The sequence below is a fragment of the Ursus americanus genome, chromosome 1, assembly GCF_024610735.1.
Source record: "Ursus americanus isolate L20-20 chromosome 1, mUrsAme1.1.p, whole genome shotgun sequence".
Lineage (NCBI taxonomy): Eukaryota > Metazoa > Chordata > Mammalia > Carnivora > Ursidae > Ursus > Ursus americanus.
Genome location: NC_142127.1, coordinates 12,414,223 through 12,429,751, shown reverse-complemented (window position 1 = coordinate 12,429,751; position 15,529 = coordinate 12,414,223).

Sequence of the window (15,529 nt, the reverse complement as noted above, 5' to 3'; positions counted from 1 at the left end):
CATAGAGCTACCAAGACAGCCAGAACTTAAGAGACCAATATCCCAGAAGGAAAGCACAGATGTGTGATTCCAATAGTGAGAGTCAGTCTTTCTCTCAAGGCATTTGGAAAAGTAACCTCAGTCTTAAACTCACTTCTCCAAAAAAAAAAAAAGGGAAACACTTTTCAATCATTTTGTAAGACAGAAAGTATCTTAATATCAGAACCTCATGAGGTTGTAACAAGGGAAAAAATTCAAGTTAATCTCTCTCATGAACACAGATACAAAAGCACTAAATAAAATATTAGAAAATAGCTCAATAATGAATACAAAGATCTAATGTAGTCCAGTTGAAGTTAAATCATATTAAAATGCATGTAACTAAAGTATATGTCAATAATGCAAGGTTGGTTTAAATTTGAAAGTTATCAAATTATCTCCTTTGCCCTAAATGAAGCAGGAAAATTGTGTGATCATGTCAATAAAAAGGAAAAATCATACCCATGCCATTTATGAAATCAATTCCAGATGAAGTATACATCTAAATGTGATTAATAAAAAAATAATGGTTTCGAAAGATAGAATATGATAACATTCTAATGACCATTGGGAAGGTACAAATAAGCAATAACCATGGAGAAAAAGTGATAAATTTAGACTGCTTAACATTAAGAATTTTATTACTTGAAATTCTGTATCAAGAGAGTAGAAAGGCAAGGTAAGCCAGAGCAGAGGAAGATATAGAAACTACATATCTTTGACAAAGCCCTTGATTCCACAATACATAAGGAAGTCCTATAGGTCAATTAAAAGAGACAACAAGGAAAATCCAAATAGAATATGAATAATACTTGAATAGACATGTCACAAAATGGGATACCCAAATAGTCAATAAACATATTAAATGTGCAAAAGCAAAATGTGAGTAACTTCAGTAACCATCAAGACATACGAGTAATATCCACAAGAAGATATCATCATTAAACCATCAAAATGGTAAAGTGACAAAAGATATTAAATATTGGCAAGAATATGAAGCAACAGCAGCTCTCAGGATTTGCTGGCTGCAGTATATGCATTATAATAATAACTTGGAAAAACCGTTACTAGTATCTTTAAAGGAAACCTTAGACATAACTTAGGACTCAACATTTCCATTTGTAAGGAGGTACACAGTACAAATGTGTCCCTATGGGAATCAGGATGTATACAAGCATGTTTACAGTAACACTTTCTAATAACCTTAAATTGCCAACAACTCCAACATTCAACAGAATTAAAAGGGGTGAAAAGCAGTGTTCTATTCATATACTGAAATATTACACAGCAACAGGAACAAACTATTGTTTCTCACAACAACATAAATATCAAAACACAATATTGAAAGAAGCAAGCCAGACCCAAATGAACACAGAGAAGAAAAATTAATCTGTGGAAACAGAGGTCAGAAAAGTGTTTCTCTTTGAGGGGAAGTTGTGACCGGAAGGACACAGGAGGGCATTTCCGGGATATTGGTAATTCTGTTCTGGAATGTTGGTTGCTCTGACCTCACTGCATATGAGCATTCTCTTTGTGAAAACCCAGAACGCTGCTCACTAATGATTAGGACTCCTGTTGCTTGTGTGCTGGGGTTTGGCTGCCATGTTCTGGCAGGACATTTTCTTTTTTTTTCCAGGACCAAGGCAGAAGGAGGAGGCCCTTCTTGGATATGCAAGTCTTGTCGTGAAGGGAAAAAGAGCAAGAGTTGTACAGTCATGCGATGTATCCTCACACTGCAGCTCAGGGGAGGAATAGGCCATGCCCACTTACTTATCATGCCCCGAGCAAGTCACAAGGCCAAGTCTTATGTCAGTGGGGCAGAAAGAACAATCACTGCACTGGGAGGAAGTCTGTACTGAAGGGGAGAAAATATTTTTACAAATACTACAATTTTCCCCTAATGATTTTCTTTTTGGCAGAGTAATTCCACACTTAAGTAGCAAACTGTTTCTTTCTTGATAAATTTCAACTGGAACAAAGTTTAAAAAAATGGTTTTTAAGAATTCCCTAAAATCCCCAAAGAAATTATATGAAATTGATTCCAAATAAAACTGTTCGTAAATCTGCGCAGTAAGATTTTTCTTATAACAAGATTTACAAATGTCCAATTAATGTCTCTCATCTATCTACTAAAACTGAATCACTAATCCTACTAAACTGCAGCCTTAGAACTATTTTGGAATCTACCTTTATTCTGACCCTAGAGTGTTACTTGTAAAACCACTGTAGAAATTTTGATTTGGGTCATTAAACCATTCTTCTCCCTGACAAAAGTTTCAAATAGTACATATGCACACGTTTATCCATTTCAATGCAAATGGCTCAGATTAGGTTATTTACAATGGGAATTCTTTAAATCATGGCTAATTTTAAAAAGCAAGTTTCATATTTCTGATAAAAAATTAGATTGAATACAACCAAGATTACTTTGTATTGTCATGAGATAGTTCTTTGAAATAGTGTATATATGAAGAATGGTGTTTGTCAGTGAGGGGGCTGGGAGATGCTAATATTTATGGAAGACCTACTGTGTGTCATGCATCCTGTTAAGCTCTTTTTGCACACTATCTCATGTTTCTCACAGTTAGTGGAACGAAATTCTTTTTATATAGATAACATTGATGGTGGATCACTTTAATGTCCCCAATAGTCCTGCAAAATATTTACTGAAATCTTACCCAGACCGCACAACTATTAACCCAAAACCTACGTGCTCTCTGACAAATCACTCACTCCTTCTTTCATCCACCCTTTATCAATATTTGGAAACTCCAAAGTATCCTATCAGTGCCAACAAATAATAATAATCCAAACAGACTGCAATAAGCCACGCATACTAATTGCCATTTCAGTTTCAGTTCCTTGTTATCTATATATTCCTCTCTGGACAATAAAAGACACTTGTAAGTAAACCATTATAGAAGTGGTTCGTCACTGGTGCACAGCGAGTTATACATAATTTGTTGTAGTGTCCTTTAAGACCTCTTCATTAACCATTGTCAAAGCTTAGAAAATGAAGGTGGTAAAAACAATGCCGCTCTGTGTGTGTGTGTGTGTGTGTGTGTGTGTGTGTGTGTGCATTATGTGGGTACAGCCTCGCAAATGGGTTTGGGATAAAGATCTTGAACGGACAGATAGGAGGACCCATCAATAATCAGGTAGCTTAGTAACCCAGGCCATAATAAGCATACCAGCTGCTTGGCATTACTTACTTTAATTTAGAGCAGAGATAGATAGAAGGGTTGATGGGAGTTAGAATGGCCCAGAAATTCGTTTACTTGTACCTGAATTAGCAGAGTTTCAACTAGAAAAGAATGACTCATGGACACTTGCTTCTGACTTCATGGCTTGGGCTGTATTCCTTAATAAATGATGTATTAAAAACTCAACTTTAACATGTTTTCAAATGATTTCAGGAAGGAGGAGGAAAAGGACAAAGAGGAGGAGGAGGAGGAAAGAGAACTGATAATAACAGTAATCTGCAGGCAACGGTCCAAGCTGTCATTGGCTCCTGACTGATGTGGGTCATTCATTCTGATCTATACCAGCGCACACGCCATCATACGTCTATCTCTACACTGACTCATTACATATATCGATGCTGTTCCATTTCATTATTTCAAGGAACGGCACAGCATCTATGGCTATGGTCCCAGTCTTCCCATTCAATCTTAGAACAACATAAAAATTCAGAGACAAGGGATCAAAATAGACCTCTTATTGATTGATTTTTCCAATAGGAGGACACAGAACTTAGGTGTCTGGATGGCACTTCAAAACACTCTTATGGGGGCGCCTGGGTAGCGCAGTCGTTAAGCGTCTGCCTTCGGCTCAGGGCGTGATCCTGGCGTTCCGGGATCGAGTCCCACATCGGGCTCCTCGACTGGGAGCCTGCTTCTTCCTCTCCCTCTCCCCTGCTGTGTTCCCTCTCTCGCTGGCTGTCTCTCTCTCATATAAATAAATAAAATCTTTTAAAAAAAAAACACTCTTATGTTACACAATAGAGTCAATCTTCACTTTTATTTGTATAAGTGTTTAATTAGGACAACGTGGCTGTTGTTGTATCAGAAGAGTTCCATTTTCTAAAGGAGTCTTTCAACTTTAATTCATGCCAAGGTTATTCCCATCGTGGAGAATTCCTACAATCTCATGGTTATGCCTGGTGCTTCTGACATGTTTGCATCTCAGAAAGGTACTAGGCGATTCTAGCTGAATTAGCACATCACTCTAAATTGTACCGCTTCTTGACACTTCTGTACCCCGAAACACTCACCTTTTCAATAATTCTGTTTGGGGCCAGATATATAGATAAATACATATAGACATAGAGAGAGTAAAGGAGGGGCAGTAAAGTATCCTCCAGACTGATAAGGCATTTCGAGATTGAAAAATGAAGCAAGCCACTCCGTCCTATTTACAGAGTTTTATTCAGGGTAACTTACCGACGGGAACATCAGGCAAACCACAGTCCAGGTGCTCTGCAGCTATTCTCCACAAAGTCTGGATTTAACCCATAGCTTTTACAGAGCCAGGGCCACTGGGGTGAGTTCAAAGGGTAGTTATGTGGGGTGGTGCCGTCTGTGCCCCAGAGGGAAGATGAGAACAAGCCTTCCCACATTCTAGTCAGGGCATACATTAACCTCCAAGGGGCTTGGACCATGTAGCCCAATGGGAGGTCGTCGTGTGTGCAGGAACAAGATGGAGGGTCAAAGATGGAGTCAGTATCGTCAGCAGTCCTACAGTTATAGAATGTTCTGGTAAGATTCTTTGATTTTTTTTAAATGATTTTTTATTATATTATGTTAGTCACCATACAGTACATCCCCGGTTTCCTATATAAAGTTCAATGATTCATTAGTTGCATATAACACCCAGTGCACCATGCAATACGTGCCCTCCTTACTACCCATCACTGGTCTATCCCATTCCCCCACCCCCCTCCCCTCTGAGGCCTTCAGTTTGTTTCTTTGATTTTTAACCTGTCAGCACCAACAAAACTTATTGTTTCATTTTGGAAAAGGCAATAAATTGTCAGGAAATATAAAGCTTCATTTTGCTTTTGGATCTGTGATTTTAATTAAAAATAACCTGTCACCATTTATTTTCATTTGCTGACCACTGGTCATAGTGATAAATGCTTTTGTATAGATTACAGTATCTCATTTAATCCTCAAAGCTAGTCTATTAGAGGAAGACCAATCATTGAAGTAAGTGAAGTGAAAATATTTAAAAATGACACAAACGTCATGACACGTTATTAATAAGATAACAGGATGACCAACATAACTTTGTGTGGTTAATCTGGTGGAAGTCTGGGGTGGTGGTGGGGTTGAGAGAGGTTGTTCCAACTACAACCTGACTCTCTACGGGTTCAGCCTGGAGTTTGGCGCCACCTGCAGGTGGTTATTAGTTCCAGCCGTTGAGTATTAGGACCCTTGCAGTCCATCTAGAAATGGATCCCTCAGTGAGTTACTAGCCCTATTCAGAGGTATTAGGACTCACCCACTGTTCCTTTCCCAACCATTTTAGGATGTAAGAATTTTAGCCTATCCCTATTGGAGAAGAGAACTGAAAGAGGACTTGATCTAATCTTCAGCGCGTGGTACGCATGGCAGCTTGGGACATGGTATCACAAAATTTTAATGTATTTGCATTTTGAGGAGTGAGCAATTTTTAAAGATTCTTTGTGGCTATTAAGAGGTGGATCTTCAGTGGGAACCCAGGCTGTAGATCATGCTGGTAAAGAAGGAAATTTGTCCAAGCCAACATAGCTATTAATGCCAAAGCCTAGATTAAACCAAAGTTGGTTTACCTACCAAGTCTATACTAAACTACCCAGGAAGTGAGATGAGGAAGAAATCAAGAAATCACGTATATTTAAAAATTAGTGATTCATACGCCATACTTCATTTGGGAAATTCTTGGTCGGTCCAGAAAAAGTAACTATCATTTGTAGAGGGCCTACTATGGTTTAGGGCCTGTTAGGAAAATTTGCAGAAGTAAAACATCCAAAGTCTGTGATCTAGTATAATACCTCATTTAGGAAACCGAACACATAGGGAGCTCTCACCAAATGGGCATTTTTTTCCTTCTCTCCTGTTATCTCAAAAATTTTAAATTATTGTACTTAAATAATTATTTTAAAGAGTTTTATCTCAGCACTCTGCCTCTTACAGCTGAATAATCCAGTCTGTGAGGAATTAAATAATCTTGCCAATTCACAGTGTGTTCCAGAGCAAGGGATGAATGTACGTTAATTCTGAAGCCCATAAGCTTCCTTGAATGCAATCCCACTTCTTCCCCTTCTGCTGCTAAGGGGAAGAAACTCAGGATAGGATATTGCTTTTATTGTCTTTATTTAAATCTTTAATATCTCCTTTCGAAAAGCAGGCAAGACAATAGGTAAGGTGGCAATTGTTGTTCACAAAAGGTAAAAGAAAGAGAAACAGGCTGGTCTAATCACTCATAGAAGAACACATTGCCATCCTTTCTGCCAATGAAGTGTTGCCAAGGCAGCCTCATTTTCCTTTCTGTTAGAACAAGCAATTCAGCCACAAGAGGATGGATGTCTGCATATTGGGCTTTCAGGGTCGATAATCTACTGGTCGGTCCAGGAGGAGGGTTCTTCAAGGACCACCGGTACAAATACTATGTAGCGAAGCATCAAGAGGGTATACCGGAAATACCCTAAAAGAGAAGCATAGATAAAATGGGATTTGAATGCTTTTCTTTTCTTATTTAGTATTTAATGTTATTTGGGACAAGTCAGAAATTAAAAACAGCATCAAGCAAATGAAACAGAAATCCTCTATAAACAACCAAGCTCTACACGACAATCTTGATAGATCTTGAAACTCTTGAGACCACAGTGGCTTTCTGCAGGCTATTCCAACCTGAGTGACGAGTCACCTTAAAGACAATGCCCCAAAACGCCCTCTCCGAGAAGGAAAACAAATACATTTTATAAACCATTCCAAGGCAATTTTATAAGAGAGAGAAAGAGAGGGAGAAAGACGTGTGTGTTTCTAGCAATGAAGATTGACTTTGTATAATAAAATTCTCACATGGCCTCCATAACAAATATCTTCAACTCTGATTTTCATGCATTCATACATGTTCATTCTTGGCTAGAGTCTCTCAACATTTAATAAGCATCAGTTTTGTTCTAGGCATCATCCTAAGCATAGGGAAATACAACATTGAAGAAACATGGTTCTATGATTTGCAACTGAGCACAGGTTATTAGGGCAGATAGACAGGAAAATTAACAAGTTTGAGACAGTCAGGTAAGCTCTGTCTACAATTATGGATATGATGCCAGAGAAGCCCAGTGAAGAGGTATTTAACTCAAACATAGATGTGTGTGTGTGTGTGTGTGTGTGTGTGTGTGTGTGTGTGTGTCTAAGAAAGATTATCAAGAAATTAAATATTGAAGACAAGTAGGAGAGAACCATATGTGTTATTGTTAGGAGTGGAAGGAATTCATTGCAAGCAGAGATAATAGCTGGTCCAAAGGCAGGGAACAGTATGATGTTTGGAAAGCCACAAAAAACTTGGTCTGCTCCATCTGCCAAAAGGGTAGTCAGAGTCACATCTCTAGTTAAGTAAAATCATACAATTCATTAATTTTACAGCCTTGCTCCTGTCTTTGGATTTTTCATAGCTTGGTTCGGGTTTGTTTGTTTCTCTTTGAGATGAAAGCTGATTGACCTTTGGAAGAGAGAAAGGGATATTTATATGCATTGGCAATCGACCTGTCTCAAAGTCAAAGCTGCACAGAGGTTATCTTACAGAGCTTTACAAATTTAGTTAGCGCATTGTTTACTGAGTAACATTTCTACTTTGCCCGAAGCATTTTTACATTGCCTTGACCTTTATGTAACACTTTAATATTCATATTTGGCTGGTGAACTATCACAGCTCTATAGAGTTTTAAAGCTGCTAATCTGATCACTTCTCTCTGTTCTTCTCACCTTCCTCATTTTAGCCATTCCACTGACAGCAAAAGAAGAAACAGATTTAATTTAAATTTTGTACCATTCAGGACTGATGACCCAAGGGAATATTCAGGGCATGTCTTCCTTTCAACATGAATATTGTGGATAAAGAAATTCAGGTGAATACAGTAATTCATAGTATGAACTGAGGTCCATCAATCAATAATTATTGCTTACTTTCAACCCTATGCAGGCAATGTACTAGGTACTGAGGCCAGTAAATTCATGTGATTCCCATTGTGAATAACCCTCAATCTGATTAAAAATATGCAACATATAAATTAATTCATTATTTTATTGATTCACCCCATAAACATTTCCAGAGTACATTGGCTGTGTTACATAGTAGAGACACAACCGTGAATAGGACATAGACATTACCTTCAAGGAGCTTGTATGTTTTCGTATGGAGGATGCTGATAAGTTAAAAGAAAATTGCAATACACTGTGACAATTATTAGTATAAAAATAAGCACAGGGTCACCAAAAACAATCTTGGAAGCTCAAGAAAAGCTCTCTAAAGAATGTGACTTCTTAGGAATCAAATTGTTTCCTAGTCTATGAAGGAAGGAAGGAGTGTTCCAGCCCGTTAGTTATAGCCCCTAAAATTAATTTTTTGAAGCTCTAATCTCAGAAAATGACTATATTTAGAAATAGAGCATTTAAAGAGATGATTAAATTAAAATGGGGCCATTACAGTAGGCCCTAATCCAGTTTAAGAAAAGAAAACCCAGGGACTCCTGAGTGGCTCAGTCAGTTAAGCCTCTGTCTTTGGCTCAGGTTATGATCCCAGGGTTCTGGAATCAAGCCCCACATTGGGCTCTTTGCTCAGCGGGGAGCCTGCCGCTCCCCCTGCTCGTGCTCTCCCTCTCTCTCTCTCTCTCTGATTAATAAAATCTTCAAAAAAACAAACAAAAAGAGGAAACACAGAGATGCTAGGACCACACTCACTGAGTAAAGCCCATGTGAGGACACAGTCCGAGGGCAGCCATCCACCCGGAAGCCAAGGGGAGAGGCCTCAGGAGAAAACAAGACTCCCAAACCTTGATCTCGGACGGCCAGCCTACAGAACGGTGAGAATATTAAATTCTGTTGTGTAAGCCATACAGTCTGTGGCACTTTGTTACAGCAGCCCTCACAAATGAACACACACGCATTGGGAACAGCATGTTCAAAGACTCAGAATTAAGTTAGTACTTAGCTTGATGCAGGGCCTGAGAGTAGGGATTGTAGCTACACGTGCTTTAAACTCCTGAAGGATGTGTGTGTGTGTGTGTGTGTGTGTGTGTGTGTGTGTGTGTGTGAAACCATGAAGGCCAATCAACAAAGAACCCTGGGTGAAGGATTGGACATGGAATCAGTCGGACAGAGAGAATGATGGCAAGCTTGGGCTCGCAGTGTCCACTGTAGCAGAAGCGGGGGCATTACTGACACTGGAATTGGCGATGTCAATGCCCAGGTGCCAGGAAGCAGAGAAGGGACCAAACATAAAACATAGGGGTCTGTGAAGTAGAGATGCAAGATGCATTTCCTGGTCTGGATGGGTTCTCAGGGTCATGGTGACGGCCCCATGCGCCAAGGTATAGCAGGAAGATAAAAAACCAAAACCCAATTATTTGAGCGCCTGGAGCTCTGTGAAAGTGTCCAGGAAATGACAGTGCTTCAGACCCTCCAGTGATCTCTCCCCAATTCTCTGTCACCTCTTCCCCAGGGTTCCATTCTTGGTTCTCCTATCTTCATTTTTCAGACTCATTCCCTTGAGATCTTCAAATGTCATGCATACGCTCATGACTCCCAAGTAAATAATTTAAGCCTAGACATTTCTCTATAACTCAAGACCCACCTATCCAACTGCGTATCTGATATTTCCCCATAGATTTCTAATAGGCATCTCCTTAATGTGTGACTTCCTCCCCATCCCCCAAATCCTGCTGCAAGCCCCGTCACCCTCACTACCACTGGTGTCACTTTGTTACTTACAGAAGTTCAACCCAGAAACCTCACATTGTCCTTGGGTTTTACCTGTCATTCATACCCCAAATCTAGGCCATCAGTAAATTGGGGGGGGGGCTTTACCTTCAAATTATATCTGGAATCCCCCCATTTCTCAGTAGCCCCACACCTGTGCCCCAATCTAAACCAATAGCATCCCTTGCTGGATTATTGCAACTTCCTCTTGACTGGCCTCCCTCTTTTTATCCTTGTCTTCCCTGTGGTTATTCTCATGACAGCAGCCTGAACCATCCTTATGAAAGTGAAATCAAGTTTCTAAACCCTAGCATTATTGACACTTTGAACCAGATGACACTTTGTTGTGCGTGTGTTGGGGGTGATATCCTGTCTAGCATAGGATATTAATTCAGCAGCATCCCTGGCCTCCACCCTCTAGGTACCAGTAGCATCTCTCTTCACAGTTGTGACAATAAAAAATGTCTCCAGATATTGCCAAATGTCTCCTGGTGGGCAAATTTGTCCTTGGTGGTGAACTACTGAGATAAATCAAATCATAAGATTAAAAAAAAATCAGGATAAAAGCCTTAGTCCTCACAAGGAATTGTAAAGCCCTCTGTCCTCTCTGCATCCCCTGCCCTTTACCTTTTTTTGCTCATCTTTCACCTTTTGCTCCAAACCCACTGGTCCCCTTGTTGTTCTGTTCCATAGAATTCAGGCCTGTTCCTGCCATGGGGTCTTTGCCAGGTACAGCTCACCCCTCACCTCTTTCAAGTCTTGGCTCAATTGTCACATTATAAATGAGGCTTACCTGATCACCCAATGTGAAATCACAATCTAATGCTGTGGACTCTATGGCGCTAACATCGACTGCCCTCTCCTAATTTTGCTTTTCTGTATCACTTTCTAACAACTTTAACTTACTGATTCAATCATTAGCCATTTACAGAAGACCTACTTTCTAGTAGACACCAGTCTATGCTCCTGGGGTTTAAGAGTAAATAAAATACAGATCCTAGATTCTAGGTAGGGGAAACAGACATTACACAAATCAACCAATAAAATAAGTACTATATCAGATGGTGCTATGCTTTTGAAAAACAGAAGGCAGGCAAGGGGGTGACGAGTCCTGGTAGGACATTGCAATTTTAAGTGGAATAGTGAAGGAGGCCTCGCTGTGCCTTTGAGATCTGAAAGATCCTCAAACTTTATATTTCTTTTCTAAAATGTTACCTATCCTTCTCCATAAGCTCCATGAGGTCAACAATTTTTTTTTTTCTGATCTTGATCCCCATGACAACTCTACCAACTTGAATAGAGCTTGAAATCTAGTAGGTGCTCAACAGCTATTTCTTAATTTTTTCTTGAACCAAAGAAAATGATTTGTGTTATAAAATCTTTACAATTTTGTTTGAATGGTATGGAGGAAAAGACGTTCAACCTGGAAACATGTCTTTCATTTCTTGCATGAGTCTGTTATGGATGTATCCCAGACAGTTGGCCTTAGGATTATGTCTACATGGAAAGAGAACGGCAACATAAAATAACGTAGTAACCATGCAGTGGTTTCAAGATAGAGATAAGACAGTCCATTTCAGATGGCCAGAGAAGGGATTTAAAATGTGCCTTGAAGGAAAGGTTGGTTTCCATTCCAGAGATAAAGAACATAGTGAACCAAATTTTATCAGAACTCCACTTTGAAATTGTTCCCATGCATTCACCAGCCTCTTGCCTCCTTGGCTTATGACTAATGTAACTCAGGTGACCATGGATGTTACTGCCCAGCCCAGGATACTTTTGCAGTTAAAAGGACCATATTAATAACTGTCAGGGCAATGGTACAATTTCAGACTGTTACAGGCAAACCTTATTCATATTATTATAGACCTTACTGCTACTCCCTCTCATTGTTGTTTCTTCTTTGATGTGTTTTCCATCATGTATATGTCCCTGTGTTGGCTTCTAGCTCCGTGACAGAGGGATGAGGTCCTGCCTCTGCCCAGTCCTCATTCCCCATCATTCCACTGATGGGGAACAGAACAGAGTTCCCCTGTGTTAGTTGTTAGTTCAAAAGAATGCCAATGGACATAGTTTGAGGTGACATATTCTGATCCCCTTTAAAAGAATCAGTGGGAACAGATGAAATATTTTCTGAACAACAGTAAGAGTCCAATGCAGGAGATCTAGTTCTTACAAGGAGGCACAGGAGCGAGAGGAAAGAATGTGGGGTTTGAGCCAAACTAAGTACTGACACGTGAGCAAAGCTTTGCTGAGACTAAATTAAAATGTGAATCTGTAGAAGCCTCAGCTTGTGACTCCTAGCAGAGCAGCACTTACTCCAGCTCCAGTGGCGGCAGGAAGAAAGACCCGGTGTCAGGGATTCCAGGGTGAATTTCAAGCAGAACTTTCCAGAAAGCACAAGAGTACATTCCCTGCTCTTTCAGAAAAAGGAAAAGGATTCCCACTGTCTGCGAAATACCTTGCTCACTGTTTTATGCCTCAGTTTTTGTGTTTTGGGGGCTTGAAACACCCTCATCAACTTCTCATAACATAAATTTCAAGATGAAGTTGAAAGGTCACCCCCTCAATGGAGGCCTTTTTAGCTTCCTCCAGTGAGTTTTCTCATTCACCGACATCAACACCCAATTAGTAGAGAAGTATGGTCTAGGACTTTGCATATACCTCCATGAAATGCCTCATTGTTTCTAGGAATTTCCCCCTCGTCCTTTTTCTCCATTACCTTCCTATGCCCATCTCTAGTCTGAAGGACAATTTCAATCGCACTTTTATGATTTTGATCCAAAGTATTAAAAAAATAGGCAATAGTAACTTGTTGACCAATTCTGTCCAACCTTTGCCTTCTGACGTCCATCCATCTCTCCATCTTCTCCTCCAAACTTTACCAAGCACAAAGCCCTGGCACCTCTCCACATAACACAGCACACCAGCTCCATCTCTTCTCCATGGTTCTTTATGCTAAAAAGGCAAAAACAGAATCCTAGCTAGATGGTGGCAACAATAGAGACCTAGAAAGGGAAAGTTTTCCAAAGGAAAGGAAAAGTAAGGAGCAGAAACATTGTATTTTCTAACTTTCAAGATAAAGCTACAAAACTGTGGGAATTGAAGAAAATGAGATAAAAAAGTACTTGACTAGAGCCTCCCCAAATGGCTTTTGAAGAGATTCAGTGTATTTGGATAAAAGCTTTTCGGCTTTAACGGCCTTTCAGAGCATGGGCCTGGTGAAGAGGGTGCCATCGGTGTGTGATTAGGTAAGCTGATTTAAAGTACACACAACCCGTTAGAGCACACTGAATACATTCACTGGCTAAATGAGTCATTTTCTTCAAATAATGTTTGTTTTGTTTCACCTCCATTGTAGATTTTGCCAGTAAATTGTCTTAGGCCATAACAGAGATCGGTATTATGTGATTTTTAGTAATCATCCCTCATATGTTGTGAATTTCTTCAAATTGTATTTCTTAATGTGGTTATGGAGTTCACATGCACGAATTTTAGTCCTTGAGCAGGCTTTGTGATGGAGTCACCATAACTTTTTGTAAATAACCCAAAGTAAAATTCTCTGGAGTTTTTTCACCCTTCCCCTTCCCAAAGGAGAAATGACTTCAGTGCTGTTGGTGATGACAATAATGTTACATGGAACAATCCTTAGTGAAAAACACTCAACTATGTATAGAAGCATATTTGGAGCATTTTTCAGTGCTAAATCATGAGTAAACCAACAGATTCATGGCTTTAGAATTTACAAAGCTTTGTGTTAAAATTCCTAATACCTCCACTTGCAAATAGTGCCCTTAAGTTTTCTGTGACTCTCTGTTGCTTGTTAAATTCTATGTAATCTGAGGACTAGGGGGATATCTATCTGAAGTTACTCTCTGTGAAGTACAGTGCCGTGTACAGAGCTTCACCTGAGGACTTCATTATCAAAAAACCAGTAAATAACTGTTACGCAGGTTGAGAAGTCCTGCACTGATAGGTACACATAATGGAAGGAATATTGGCAAAGGCATGACTGGGTGGAGGGGAAGGGGTGAGTACGGACAGGGAACAAAGAAATAATTTTTACCAGAATATTTAAGGGGAGAACAGGTCCTCCAAGATATAAAGAAGAAAGAAGTTTTCTCGGATACCTGAATAGCACCAACAGGGCTTGGAGGTGTAAAAGGATTTGGTAAATTGAAGATTCAAAATTAATGGGTCAACAGTAGGGCAGTGAGACATGAGTAGAGAGACATCACATGCTTGGCTAAGTTGTGAGACCTATCTGAATAAGTCAAGGAGTTTGTTGTTTTTCTACAGATAAGAAGAGCCCAGAGAAGAATTCTAATCAGCAGAAGGTTCATAGTGTCTGGTTTGTCTTAAATGGTAATGATATCCTACTTTACACCAAATCCCATGTTGGATAAAAGGTTTATTCTAATGACAGAATAGGAAGTAAAAGCCACAATCACTGGGCCTTCATTGCTGCAGTCTTTTTTTTGCACATCTTCAAATAGATAGTTGTTGTTGTAGTTCTTTGTAATTTATCAGGGATTCTTGACAGATGCATTCACTTGTGAATCAGGCATCATGTGCTAGATTCAGGTGCGAAAAGGCAATTAGTAACTAAATTGACACAACAAAACAAAACCACCCTGAGATATTATATACTGGAAACTAATTTAGTGATATATGTCAATTATACCTCAATTAAAAAATGACAAAAGTAATATGGAGATACTTTATTGAGGATAACAGCAACTGTCAACTGAGAGCGAATTTGACAGAAATTAAAAATTCTATGAGCCAAATGCAGGCAAAACTAGAGGCTCTGACGGCCAGGGTCACCGAAGCAGAGGAAAGGGTTAGTGAATTGGAGGATGGGTTAACAGAGGAAAAAATTAAAATAGAAGATGCTTTTAAAAAAATCCACGTCCACGATTGTTGGCTACAGGAGATTACTGGCTACAGGAGATTCTCAATGAAACGTTCCAATGTTAGAATCATCGGCATCCCCGAGGGGGTGGAGAAAAACAGAGGTCTAGAAGAGATATTTGAACAAATTGTAGCTGAAAACTTCCCTAATCTAGCAAGGGAAACAAACATTCGTGTCCAAGAGGCAGAGAGGACCCCTCCCAAGCTCAACCACGACAAACCTACACCACGTCACGTCACAGTGCAATTCGCAAATATTAGATCCAAGGATACAGTATTGAAAGCGGCCAGGGCAAAGAAATTTCTCACGTACCAAGGCAAAGGCATCAGAATTACGTCAGACCTGTCTACACAGACCTGGAATGAGAGAAAGGGTTGGGGGAGCATTTTTAAAGCTCTTTCAGAGAAAAACATGCAGCCAAGGATCCTTTATCCAGCAAGGCTGTCATTCAGAATTGATGGAGAAATAAAGACATTTCAGAATCGCCAGTCACTAACCAATTTCGTAACCACGAAACCAGCCCTACAGGAGATATTACGGGGGGTTCTATAAAAGTAAAAAGGCCCCAAGAGTGATACAGAACAGAAAGTCACAGCCAATACAAACAGACTTTATTGACAACATGGCATCA